Here is a 14,017-nt window from a genome sequence, read left to right as displayed (position 1 = left end):
AGTATCTTGAAAAGAAAATTTACAGGTTTTTAGGTGACCTATCTGTTTACAACCCCTCAGTTTGGCAGCTGAAAAGCCATCTCATAAGTAAGGTTAATGAATTCAAACTAAAGCCCCAAATAAGTGTGTCTAGGTCAGGAGAACTGGATGGCTCAGGGGGGTTTGTTAAAGGGCTACAGAGCTTCAACAGTCCAGGTTAGTAGCTTCAAACTTCATGTCTGCTGTAACTCACATAATAGGTGACACAGAAATGTTTCTGTTGGGTAATAGTAGTTGATCATGGCTTTACTTCCTAGGTCTTAGTAAGTATAATCATGGCACTAAGAATTGGTGCCTCAGCTGAAGGAAAGGACAGATTTCACCGTCGAAGGTGCAGTCTAATCTTTTTTAAAAGCAAACTGCAGGGGTGCCTGGGTGGCTCAGTAGGTGAAGTGTCTGACTCTTGATTTTGGCCCAGGTCTTGATCTCACAGGTTTGTGAGCTTGAGCCCCACATCAGGCTCTCCAGTGACAGTGAGGAGCCTGCTTGGGATTCTCTGTCTCCTTCTGTCTCTCTGCCCCTCCCCCACGCATGATATCTCTCTCTCTCTCTCTCTCTCCCTCCCTCTCTCTCTCTCTCCCTCCCTCTCAAAATGAATAAACTTAAAAAAAAAAAAAGCAAATTATAATAGATGGTTCTTAAGCTTTTCCTGCCCATGCACAAAGCACAGTTTCTCAGTGACGTCTTTATAACACTGTATTACAATTATATCCTTTTTAAAAATCACATCAGGGTTTATGATCTAATAGTTTAAAGCAAATATTTAGGAGATGACTGAAGGAAAAAGGTGTTATTAAATGCAGTACTCTTAATCTGGAGGCTAGCATTCTACACCAAAACCTGGGGGTGAGGTACAAGGTGATATAAACCAAGTTTAGGATTTTGTGTAAATGTGCTGTCAACATCAGACTTCCAAGTATGCAGATCATTTGTGCTTTGACACCAGTTTCTTTTTGTTTTTAGTACTTTGTATGGTTTTGCTAAATATTATTAAGCAGTTTCAACTTTCCACCTTAGCATTGAATGGTAAGCAGTCTAAAGACAAATGGATTCTTCTGTAATGATAGTATCTCTCTGAGGAAAGCTTAAATCTTGGTTATTAAGATCAGTAATCAGTGTTGTGCAGTACATTACCTTTTTTCCTCTAAAATGAGAGGTAAACTTAAAGTTTATTACTCTCTTCAGCTTAATGTCAGTATGTTAATTTGCCTGTTTTGCTTGGTATTATACCTTTAGATTTACTGTTAACTGCCCTTCACTAAAAAGAAATTACATGTTAAATCCTCAAAGTATCCTGTTTTCTGTGAACTTGAATAACTTAGGAAAAGAAAGGGGCATTTTTAATCTTGGAAAAGCACATTGACCTAATTCATAAGGCCTTGTGAAGGCTGTTATGCAAACTGACTTCCCTTGACATTATCTTGTTTAAAAGGCATTAAATGCATTAAGCTAATGCATCTACCCTTAGATAATGAAAGAAAAAATATAAATTTATTAAAGAGTACACCTGTCAGTTTATTTTTGGTTCATCTCGATCAGTTTTACAAGAAGACCAATGACATGCGTATCCTAAGTTGAAGACAATCTGGTTCAGATTCCTATAAAATAGGTTAATTTTTAAGTCAAGTATCATTAAACATCTGTGGTAGGCAGCTTTAAAGATAGCTCGCAATGATACCCACTTGCTTATATCCATTCCTTTGTTTTATTCGCTTCTGTTTAGTTTAGCTAAATCTAATGACATGCTTTTGATTAACAGAATATGGTAAAACAATGGGATGACATTTCCAAGGTTAGGTTACAGAAAGATTCTGGCTTCCATCTTGCTCACCCTCTCTTGCTTTCTCACTCTCTTTAATGGAAGCCAGTTGCCATATTGTGTGGTGCGGCACGAAGAGGCAGGGATATTAAGGAAGTCTTTTACTAACTGTCATTGAAGAACTGAATCTTACCATAACTGTGCATGACCTTGACTACAAGCTCTTCCTCTCTGTCAAGACTTGACGATGACGGTCCCAGCTAACACCATGAAAGCAGTCTTACGAAAAAACCCTGGGTGCCACTGTGCCAGATATACCTGACCACAAGAAACTGTGCGATAATAAGTGTTGATTGTTTTAGTTGCTAAATGTTAGGGTCATTTATTACTCAGCCAGAAGTAACTAATACAATGTCCTTTAAAAAAATAAATCACAAAAGACCCTCAAACTTTGTGTTTTCTAGTAAAGCTTTAACTAGCATTTCCAGACCAATGATTTAGTGCAGTGGTTTTCAACCACTAACATTAAAATCACCTGAGGAGTTTAAAAAAAAAAAAAACTTCAAATGCCTGGGCTTCACTCCTAGAAATTCAATTTGAATTGGTCTGGGATGGGTCCAGGCCTCAGTATTTTTAAAGGTTCCCTAAGTAATTCCAGTGAGTAGATGAAGAATCACAGATTCAGTATAAATTGACTTAGTGAAGCCCCCTCTGGGTGCCAGCTGTACAAGCTGTAACATTGGGAACTGGAGCTCACTTTTCATTTATAAGTCGGAAGAGAAGACAAACAGGTAAACAATGACAACAGTGTAGCAAATGTTCCAATAAAGTTATATACAAGATAATACAAACACAGAAGAGGAAACACCTAACAGCAGTGATAAAGTCAGAAAAGTTTTGACAGCAAGTTATTCTGGAGCTAAATGTTTTTACATTCTAGTGACCTAGAATCAGAAATGGAAGAATGGGGGCACCTGGCTTGCTCAGTCGTGGAGCATGTGGCTCTTGATCTCAGAGGTGTGATCTCATTGTGTGTAGAGTACTTAAAAATAAAGTCTTTAAAAGAATCATGGAGAAATAAACATTGCAGGCAAAAGAGTACAAGAGTAAAGGCTCAAAGTTTTTAGAGAATAAGCAGGGCTGTGGTATGTTCATATTTGACTAATAGGGCAGGATAAATCCAGAAGGGTAGGGGGAGTGTTGACAGAACTCTAAATTAGGGATATGGAGACCAGTTAGGATGATGACATGACCTGCAGCGGTAGCAGAAGGGACGAAGGGAAGGGAGGGGATTAATTTGCTAACCAGGATATATAGCATATAAGACTGGAAACATGCACTGAAATGCAAAGGGAGGGGCCCATGATGACTCCTGGGTTCTGGCTTGGCAATTGTGTGGGTGGTAGACTGTAACTTTGGCAACAGATATGGGGGAAGCAAAAGCAGAACACAGAAGGAAATGAACAGTTCAGAGTTAGATCTAAGTTTAAAGCTTCAGAAGAAACAACTGGTTGCAGTTGGCACTAGAAATGAAAAGCAAATTGCCATGTGACTTGCCAAAAGAGCACATCCTGGGGATGATTTTCGTGTATTTTGAAATAATTGAGAGCATAGCTTCTGTTTGGTCTCCATGTGTTTTGGTTCAGTCAGCTCTTACTAAGACAAGAATGATCTTGAGAATTTCACTAAAGCAAAGAAACCTTTAAAATTGTACTGCATAATCTGTGTTTCACTATTTTTGTCCACTGACTACAGTTCACTCACACCACACTCTTCTCCTTAGGTGCCTTTGCCCCTCTTCCTCCTTAGGGTAGTAATGCCTTGGTTTGCCCAACTATTATAATTTTGAACTGACATCAGATTGCATTGTGCCCTGAAGTGGAAAGGGTTTGAATAGTGGCATCCCACATCCTCATTATGGTCACTTTTTTCCCAGTTTTATTGAGAAATAATTGACCTACATCACTGTGTAAGTTTAAGACATACAGAAGTTGGTTTGATTTACATATTTTGTGACTTGATTATGACAATAGGGTCAGCTAATGTCCATCTTCTATAGATACAATAAAAAGAAAGAAAGAAGTTAAAAATTTTCTCATGATGAGAACTCACAGGATATACTCTCAAAAACCTTTTTATTTTTCATACAGCAGTGTTAGCTACAGTCACAATGTTGTACATTGCATCTCTAGTATTTATTTATCTTATAACTGGAAGTTTGTACCTTCCTCCACTTTCCCCTCCCCCTACTCTGCATCTGGTAACCACAAGTCTGATCTTTTCCATGTTTTTTTCTTTCTTTTTTCTTTTTTTTTTAAATTTTATTTTGAAACAACTTTTTTAAATACGAAATTGATTGTCAAATTGGTTTCCATACAACAGCCAGTGCTCATCCCAACAGGTGCCCTCCTCAATGCCCATCACCCACTCTCCCTCCCTCTCACCCATCTTTCTTTCTTTTTTAGATTCCACCTACAAGTTGAGATCATACAGTATTTATCTTTCTCTGACTTAATTTCATTTAGCATAATGCCTTCAAGGACTATCCATGTTGTCACAAAACTGGTAGAATCTCCACTTTTTATGGCTGAATAATATTCCATTGTATGTATATACTACAGCTTCTTTATCCATTCATCTATTGATTGTTTCCATGTCTTGGCTATTGTACATAATGCTGCTGTGAACATGGGGGAGAAGCTATCTTTTTGAGTTTGTGTTTTTGTTTCTTTCTTCTTTTGTTTCTTTTGTTCTTTTGTTCTTATATTCTCAAAAGGGAAACCGATGGGTGTTGGGGTTCTATTTTTTACTTTTTTTGAGGAGCCTCCGTATCATTTTCCCTAGTGGCTGTACCACCTAACAATCTTATCAACAGTGCACATGGGTTCCTTTTTTTTCCACATCCACGGCAGCTTTTGTTACCTCTTTATTTTTTGATGATGGCCATTCTAACAGGCATGAGGTGATACTTCATTGTGGTTTTATTTGCATTTCCTTAATGACAAGTGATGTTGACCATCTTTTCATGTACCCATTGGCCTTTGGTATATCTTCTTTGATGAAATGTCTATTCTGGTTCTTTGCCCATTTTTTAGTTTATTTGGGAGGTTTTTTGCTATTGAGTTATATGAGATTTTTGTGTATCTTGGGTATTAACCCTTTATCAGATACATGGTTTGCAAATTTTTTTTCCCATTCCGTAGGTTGTCTTTTCACTTTATCAACAGTTTCTTTGGCTGTGCAGTAGCTTTTTGATTTGATGTAGTCCCACTTGTCTATTTTTTATTTTGTCACTTGTGCTTTAGGTGTCATATTCAAAAATATCATTACCAAAATCCATGTCAAGATACTTTATTCCTGGGGCACCTGGGTGGCTCAGTCGATTAAACATCCGATGTCCACTCAGGTCACGATCTCGCAGTTTGTGAATTTGAGCCCCCCGTAGGGCTCTGTGCTGTCAGCACAGAGCCTGATTGACTTTGGATCCTCTATTCCCCACTCCCTGTGTGCATACTCTCTTTCAAAATAAATGAAAACATTAAACAAAAAAAGATGCTTTATTCCTATGTTTTCTTCTAGGAGTTTCAACTAGTTTCCTAGCTGCCCCTGCTGAGGGTTTCACATTTAAGTCTAATCCATTTTAAGTTAATTTTTTTGAGTGCTCTATGATATGGGTCCAGTTTCATTCTTTTACATTTGAATATCCACTTGTCCAGTACTTTCATTGAAAAGACTGTCTTTTCTCTGTTGAGTATTCTCGACTCCTTGTCAAATATTAGTTGACCATATTGGTCATTTGTTTTAATTCAAAGGAGCAGTACATTTGGCTCAGCACCTCAGTCTGTGTAAAACCTGTAACCCCGTGTATTTCAGAGCGAAGTTACATGTTGTTATTTTGAATCCCTGACACTTTTGAACTTTTAAAACTAAATTCTTTCTTCTCTAGTCTAGACAACTCATTACCACCTCCCCCCACTCACCTCCACCTCCCAGGAAGCAGAGAAGCCACAGGGAAATACAAGTGAATCTTCCTGCGAAAGAAAGGGTTGTACTTTGTCTCATCATCAAACCTGCCTTGGGGCTGGTGTAAAAAAAAAATGCTGATGTCTGCATAACGTGTATCTCTTAAGTAAATCAAACCTGTAATTCAGCTTGGCTGCCTCTAAGCCATTTTGATTCCTGCCAACAAGAACATTAATGAACTTAGTATCTCCACAGGTTTATTCATGTGTAAGATCCAATTCCTTATTCCTCTTCTTTTTTCCAGCAGCTGCCCCTTTCCATCTGATAAAGTGGAAAGCTCGAATAGGTCATACAAATCCAGATCATCACTTAAAGCCAGATTTTTGTAGGCAGTGTTCTGTAATTCTTCTGTCTGATTTTATTTTATTTTAAAATTTTTTAACGTTTTTTTTAAATTTACTTTTGAGACAGAGAGAGACAGAGCATGAACGGGGGAGGGGCAGAGAGAGAGGGAGACACAGAATCGGAAGCAGGCTCCAGGCTCTGAGCCATCAGCCCAGAGCCCGACGCGGGGCTCAAACTCACGGACTGTGAGATCGTGACCTGAGCTGAAGTCGGACGCTTAACCGATTGAGCCACCCAGGCGCCCCACTTCTGTCTGATTTTAGAATGGCAAACAAAGTTTCTAGGCCTTGGATTTGAAAAAAAAAAATCCATACACTAGTAATTATTGTCATGAAGAAATAATTTATGAAATTTTGGTTATTCATGCCTTTATTTTTCCTGCTTCTATTTTCCTTTTGACAATAATGAGTAATTCCATTATGTTATACTTTTGCTTTAGGGTCTTGGTTTACCTCCATGGATATACAGTTGGGATATGCCACATCAAGTTGTACTTCGGTAGATTTCCCCAAATGGCCTGAGACTGATATAGAAAGTACGCTAAAAAAGACATGAACCTAATTAGTCAAAAAATTTTAAGATAGAAATATAAAAGAATATATACCATTTTCCCCCAAATTTGTCTACATGTTAGAATTACTAGAAGTCTCTTTAAAATCTCAAAGCCCAAGCCACACCCAGATCAGTTCCATCACACTTTTTAGTAATGGGATACGGGCATCAGTAGTGTTTTGACTCCCCAGGTAACTCCAATGTGCAGACAAGCTTGGGAATCACTGATTTAGACAGCTGTTACCTCGTGATTGCAAGGAAACACAGCTGTGGCTTCTTCCTGGACTTCTCTCCTAGCCGTTGGTGGGAGATTCTCTGCTTTCCAAGTTCTCTATCAATTTTGTCAACTTTGAACCTTAAACAGGGGGACCGAATGTGAGGGAATTCAATCATTGAAAGGCAACAATTAGCTGATTAAAAACCACAGATGGATATGAAATACATGATTGTAATTTCTTTAAGTTATTTTTATTTGGTGCAATTTTACCTGATAGCATAAGCTTTATGTCTCAGATTTTTCTGTTCCATTTTCAGACACAAATCTTCTTACACAGCTAGTTTAATGAAACTCTGGTCCACTGGAGTGACATTTTTTTTCATGCTTTCGGTGATTGTTTTAGAATTCCTTCTTTAAGTTAGTCAACTTGAAAATACTTAACCCAGAGTGGGTATGCATTGACTGAGAGTTGTCTATTTTCCTTGCTTAAAGAAACAGTTTGACACAAAGATAAGCATTTAAAATTTTATTTTCTGGGGCGCCTGGGTGGCTCAGTCGGTTAAGCATCTGACTTCAGCTCAGGTCACGATCTCCCGGTCCGTGAGTTCGAGCCCCACCTCGGGCTCTGGGCTGATGGCTCAGAGCCGGTAGCCTGCTTCCGATTCTGTGTCTCCCTCTCCCTCTGCCCCTCCCCCATTCATGCTGTGTCTCTCTCTGTCTCAAAAATAAATAAACGTTAAAAATAAATAAAATTTTATTTTCTGCATATACACAGCACATTACTTATTTATATAAACAATCACTGGCTGTCCAAAAACTGAGGGAAGCTTAATTTTAAATATACCAACAACTCTTTACTCATTGGTGGTGAATTTACATGGTTGACACCCTTTATCAAAACTCAGAACTCCAGCAATTGTACAAAAATCACCATGCTGGCCTATAAAATTTTAAAGCAATATTGTAACCCAATAAAATAATGGTTGTGCTGTATGCCTATATGTATCTTGAGAGAGATTAATTAAAGGAAGTAAAATTGCAATTGAAGCTGTTGGATAGTTAAAATTATCTGAGTAAGTGTGATCTTGACTTTAATGAATTAACAAGTAAGCTTCTTGCAATAAGTATTTAATTAATTTTAAACCATATTTGATTTAGAAACCATTTATACTTAATTTCTGGTCTAGTGTTCAATTAAAATTGTCTGTAATATTCAGTCTCTAGATCCTGTTCTTGCTTTGGTGATCTTGGCTGCTTGGTCACTGACTACTGCTGAGCAGTGGGGAAAGAAGGCCTATGGCTGTGATCTTCTAATTCCTCAGATGTCAGGGGAAAATCCTCAGGGAAAAAGTTAGCCTAGAAAATGCATGGTTTCTTTCCCTCATGTTTTATTCTAGAAGTGATCGCTTGGGAGAGGTGGTAGAAACAAATGAGAACACATGTTTGTCATTAAAAACAAAAGACTGAGATGTTGCAGTTACTTTTCTACAATCACTTTTTTTCACCAGAAGACTTGGGATAAGTCATTATGGAGAAAGCTAAGGATCCCTGCGTTGTCTTGAAAGCACATCAGCAGGGAAATCAGAAGGCCTGGGTTTGAATTCCAGTTACTCACAAATGGAAGGTAATACTGTTATCCCTCCTCTGTTAAAACACTTTCTTCATATATGAAGTTTACATTTTGTCCTAGAACATATTTTCTTCTCCATTAAGAAAAATTACATTCTGTATTGTCAGTTTTTATTTCATTGTAAGTGAGGGCAGTCATGGTATAGATGACCCAAATGGTAACTAAACCCAACACAGTGAAATTTGACTTTGAAATAAGTCTTAGAATTTATATTTGTTGGTGAGTGATGTTTTGGGGAACCCTAATTCACTGTCACCCATCAACAATAATAGTGATGTTGGGAAACAGGAGTTATGGCCTACAACTCTTATATAATGTTCTTACAGTATATAGTTATATTTGGGGAAATATCCTTTGACCCATACTATTTTTGAGCCATGTAATGAGCTAGAATGTAGATAGTACTTAGGTAGAATAATGCAACTTCATTCTAAGATTGCTTAAAAAGAAATGCCCATTTTCCTTCAGTGTTTATTTTTGCCAGGAGAAAGAGAGACAAATAATTATTTTGCCTTTAAGGCACTGATTTTGAGTGTTAGATTAAGTAGACAGACTGTTGACCACATGTGACTTAAGCAGTATTGTTGGTTATTTTACCAAACACTGGATCATCATTTGCTTTAAGAAAGCTACGCTGTGGATAAACCTTTGCTAGATCAAGAGTAACCTGCATTGTCTTCTGTGTTGTTTCTACTACAACATTCTTGGTGGTATTGACTTTGAAAAATGAAATTTATCTTCTAAGACCACAGATCAGATTCAGGTATTCTTAAATGTAAAACTGATTTTGACCTCCCCAAGAACTATCGAATAACAATGATCCCAGTTGGGAGAATAAAGTTGCCATATAGATTTTTCTGTGTTCCTTTCAGTAAATACATTCTGGAGCATAGAGGTGGGCAATTGGTCAACCCATTTTCTTTCTTGTATGATATGTCAGAGTTTGATAATGTCACTCTGTTAACCAAGATTTGTAATGGGATCAGTGCTGAAAGAGGCTTTGAGGATATCATATCACCAGTATTTAGATGTCATAGGTAACATAGATTAAACATAGGTAACATAGATTGAAAGGTAACACAATAGCTATTACCCAACTAATTCAGGAGCATGGGTTGATTTTGGCCTAACTCTGGTGAAATAACTTATAAGTGGACATGGCTGGGTTAGTTCAGTGTGTGTGTGTGTGTGTGTGTGTGTGTGTGTGTGTGTGTGTGTGTGTGTTCCGAGGAAGCAGCCATTCTAAGATTAGAATCAACATTACTGGTGGAAGCAGGAAAACTTAAGAGTAAGCCATTAGGTGTAACATCAAAGTAAAGCTGCTTCTGTGTCACAGCTGTAAGGACATAATGATGCTCCGTTTTTTCTCAAGTACTGCTTCTGCATAGTTGTATCAGCAAGTTCTATCAATAAACAAAGGAGAGACTAAGAATATATACATGCAATTCCACCATCAGCCAAAAAGTCACATAAATCTTTCATATTTTCAAATAACATTCATGACAGGGAATAGTATTCTTTAGTGAACTTCTAAACCCTTATCTCTTCCATTTTTTAAACTCATTTGAGCTTTTGATACTCGCTCAGCAGAAGAGGAACAAGAAAAGTCTGTACTGAATCACGGTGCTTTTTTTCCCTTGTAACCAATAGGTTTTAAAGTGTGTATATTATACACACACATATATGTATATATTATATGTAGTTAATATTTAGCAAAGTAACCCATGGGTTTTTTTGGAAGTATTTTACCGTGAAGTGTAATATTCTTAAAGTGATAACAGTAGGGCACCTGGGTGGCTCAGTCGGTTGAGCATCCAACTCTTGTTTCTGGCTCAGATCATGATCTCATGGTTTGTGAGATCAAACCCTTCATCAGGCTCCACACTGTCAGTGGAGATTCTCTCTCTCCCTCTCTCTCTGCCTCTCTCCCCACTCATGCTCTCCCTCTCTTTCTCTCTCAAAATAAATAAACATGACGTCTGCAGTTTACAAATAGTTGTAAGAATGAACACCCCTTGTAACTGCCACCCATGGTTGAAGAAAAAATATGTGGAAAAATTTGACCAGCATGCCAAAAGCCCTGTGGGTCCCTTGACAACCACAACCTTCTCCCCACACTTGTCCTTTCTTCTCTGAGATAGCTCTAGCTTTACTTTGTAGGCAATCATTTCTTTGCTTTTCTTTATAGTCTTACCACCTGAGTGTGCAGCCATATGCACCAGATACATCTGTACAGTTTAGCACTGTATGTTTGGCAACTTTTTATAAATGAAATCATACTTGATATATTCTTTAGTCTTGCTTCTTCCATTTGTCATCCATGTGATTGAATGTAGCTGTCAGTTTGTTCATTTTCATTGCTTTGTAGTATTCTGTTGTGTAAATGGACCAGTTTACTTATCCATTCTTTTGTGTTGGATGTCTGGACTGCTTGCACTTTGTACCCACCAGATAATATTGCTATGACTATTCTGTGCTATCTCCTGGTGCATGTGGACATGTATTTCTGTTGGACATCGTTCTGGTTAATAAATATTAGTGATGTGACAGTGGACAATGAAACTATCTTTTTCTGGAAGCAAATTTAGTGAGCCAGTAATTTAATGAAGGGGGAAAAAACATTATTTTGGTTATTTTAAGGTGGTAGGTGCTATCTAGACATAGAGATGGCCACTTCATCCAGATAAAGAAAAAATAGAATATCCAGGATTTCACCTTTTGTTTAAGATTTGTATCTATAAGTATGTTTCATCAAGAAAATAAAACATTTTAGTTTTCAAACTACCTCTAGTATTATTTCTAGAATTCTAAAATTAACAGGATGAAACAGAGCAGAGAATGTATCTTACATTTCTTTTATTTTCTTCATGAAGACCATGGCACTGCTAAAAAGATGTTAAGTCCCCGCTAAATATATATTTCCTCTTTGGCATAAAATTATTTGTATAAATAGGTATAATTTGCAAGGGACAGGCCCCTAAAAAGGAGACAGGAGTAGGTTGGTTTAGCTTAAAACTTTTTCTGTTTCGAAAGACTCTTTCCTGAAACAGAAAATAATAGTTTGGATGAGTCAACGCAGTAATCTGCTTTCTCCATAATTTGTCTTACTTACTGCATTCATCCTTGTCCTAAGTACAACTCATATTAGCATATTTCTGAGGTTTTTTAAAAAAGTTATAAAATGGGCCTTTGTTTGCCTTTCAAACAATACAGTAAGATGCAAGGGTATCACTTCTGATAGTCCTGTGCTTCAGAGCATATGTATTTTAGGGCTTCTTCTGATTTCACCAGTAAGGTCCCATCATGGTAAATTGATATCAGTATCTTCCTGTTTTTTTTGGGTTCCATTCCAGAGCTTCAGTGGAACAGTCAAAATAATGTTTGTCATTCTATCCTTGGTTAGCTGAAGTCTTGTTCCTGTTTATATGAAGTGACCATTGGGCTAATGCAGTTAACACAAACACTTCTAAAAACTATTCCGAGTATTGAGGAAAAGGCACTTTAATTTAAAAATTACTTATCCAGGATCAGGCTGGGAGAAACACTTTCTTGAGAATTCAGCATGCTACCCACACCACAATTCATTTTGCTGCTCTGCTATAACAAATGTGTTTGAATTCTTCTTTGCAATGAAAAGATTCTTTTGTCTTCCTTAGGGATTGTAACTTTCAAAAGGTGTTCTTAAATATATTATTACCTTATTTAAACTATTTGCTTCCAAGATGTGTAGTACTTTGCACGAAGAATAAGTCACTGATCCCTTGGGCACACAAAAGGAAAGTGCTCTTCTGCGTTTCCCATTTTATTTTGTTTTTCTGTGGTAGGTTTATGACTTGATGCCCAGCTTTTTTATAGATTCACCTCTCACAGGACACAATTCCCTTTAATGTGTTTTCCATGCTTATAGAAAGAACCAATGTGTTAGTGTCTTAGTCTGTTCAGGTTACTATAACAAAATATCATAAACTGGGTGGCTTATAAACAACAGAGATTTATTCCTCACAGTTCTCAAAGCTGGGAAGTCCAAGATCAAGGCTCTGGCAGATTCACTGTCTGGTGAGGGCCTGCTTCCTAGTTCATAAACAATTTTCTTTTTGCTATAACCTCACATGTCAGAAAAGTGGGTCTCTCATAGGGCACTAATCCCACTCATGCAGTTCCACTCTTATGACCTCACCACCTCCAAAAGGCCTTACCCCCCAATACCATCCTCTTAGGGGTTAAGCTTTCAAAAATGTAGGGGGGGACACAACCATTCAGACCATAGCAGGTAGCAATCACCGTAGAAATTTCATTTTTACCATGTGGCTTTCTCTTGGTATATGGAGACAGGCCTCCTTAAAGTGCTCCTTGAGTCAAGCGAAAGTGGCTTTCACTTGGAGATTTAAAAAAGATTTAAATCTTGGAGATTTAAAAAAAAATTGACAATTTATTGTTTTTATTAGTCTGGGATAAATATTTTAGATTGTTCTATGAAATTAAAAGATATTAAAATCAAAGAATTAGGGAAGTTGCTAAGAAAAGTTGCCAATTTTTCTGTTGATGGTATAGAGTTGACTTCCTATGTATAGGAAGGTCTGTGAGTAGAGGAATGCCATGATAAAGGTGGTGTTTAAGGGAGACTGTACATGAGCACCTGGGTGGCTCAGTCACTTGAGCATCTGACTCTTGATTTTGCCTCAGGTCATGATCTCATGGTCATGGAATTGAGCCCCGCGTCGGGCTCCATGCTAAGCCTAAGTACGTACATAAAAATAAAGGAGCCTGTACAGCAGCAGGCCAGAGTCAAGAACATCTGCCCTTCCATGAGGTTGTCCCAGACTGCTATGACCTTGCTGGATTTCGAGTCCCTGTGAATAATTATACAGTAAATAAGAACAGATGGGTGGGTCAAAATAAAATGCTTGTAGCAGCAAATATAGAATAATTTATCCTGAGAGGAAAGCAATGGTCAAAATTCACATGAAGAAAAAAATCTTGGATATGGTATTTTCTGTGGAGTTAGAACTTTTAATAAGTTAATGTATTTTCTTTTTTTTTTAATTTTTTTAATGTTTATTTATTTTTGACAAAGACACAGAGCACAAGTGGGGGAGGGGCAAAGAGAGAGGGAGACACAGAATGTGATGCAGGTTCCAGGCTCCATGCTGTCAGCACAGAGCCCGATGCCGGGCTTGAAACCACAAAGTGCAAGATCATGACCTGAGCCAAAGTTGTCACTTAACCGACTGAGCCACCCAGTAGCCCCTATGTTATGGTACTACTTGAAGGTACAAGAATATCCTTATATTTCAAAGGATTCTAGGGTCACCTGGGTGGCTCAGTTGGTTAAACCTCCAACTCTTGATTTCAGCTCAGGTCATGATCTCAGGGTCTTGAGTTTGAACCTGGAGTCAGGCTCTGTACTGACCCCGTGGAGCCCGCTTGGGATTCTCTGCCTCCCCCTCTCTCT

General features: G+C 37.8%; 1 long non-coding RNA gene across 9 annotated transcripts in view; it reads left to right on the top strand.

Annotated features, from left to right (window-relative positions):
* LOC109246371 (uncharacterized) overlaps positions 1-14,017 on the top strand; it is a 109,175-nt gene that overhangs the window by 11,176 nt on the left and 83,982 nt on the right. For 8 of the 9 annotated variants that reach the window (XR_008423852.1, XR_008423849.1, XR_008423850.1 and 5 more), the window contains exon 2: positions 8,444-8,559. This is a non-coding gene — a long non-coding RNA (uncharacterized LOC109246371). The remainder of the gene's footprint in view (positions 1-8,443; positions 8,560-14,017) is intronic. The other variant, XR_008423846.1, reaches the window with a different exon arrangement.

Source organism: Panthera pardus, unplaced genomic scaffold, assembly GCF_024362965.1.
Source record: "Panthera pardus isolate Hobbes unplaced genomic scaffold, ASM2436296v1 HiC_scaffold_2, whole genome shotgun sequence".
NCBI classification, from domain to species: Eukaryota; Metazoa; Chordata; class Mammalia; order Carnivora; family Felidae; genus Panthera; species Panthera pardus.
This window is presented reverse-complemented; position numbering and strand designations above follow the sequence as displayed.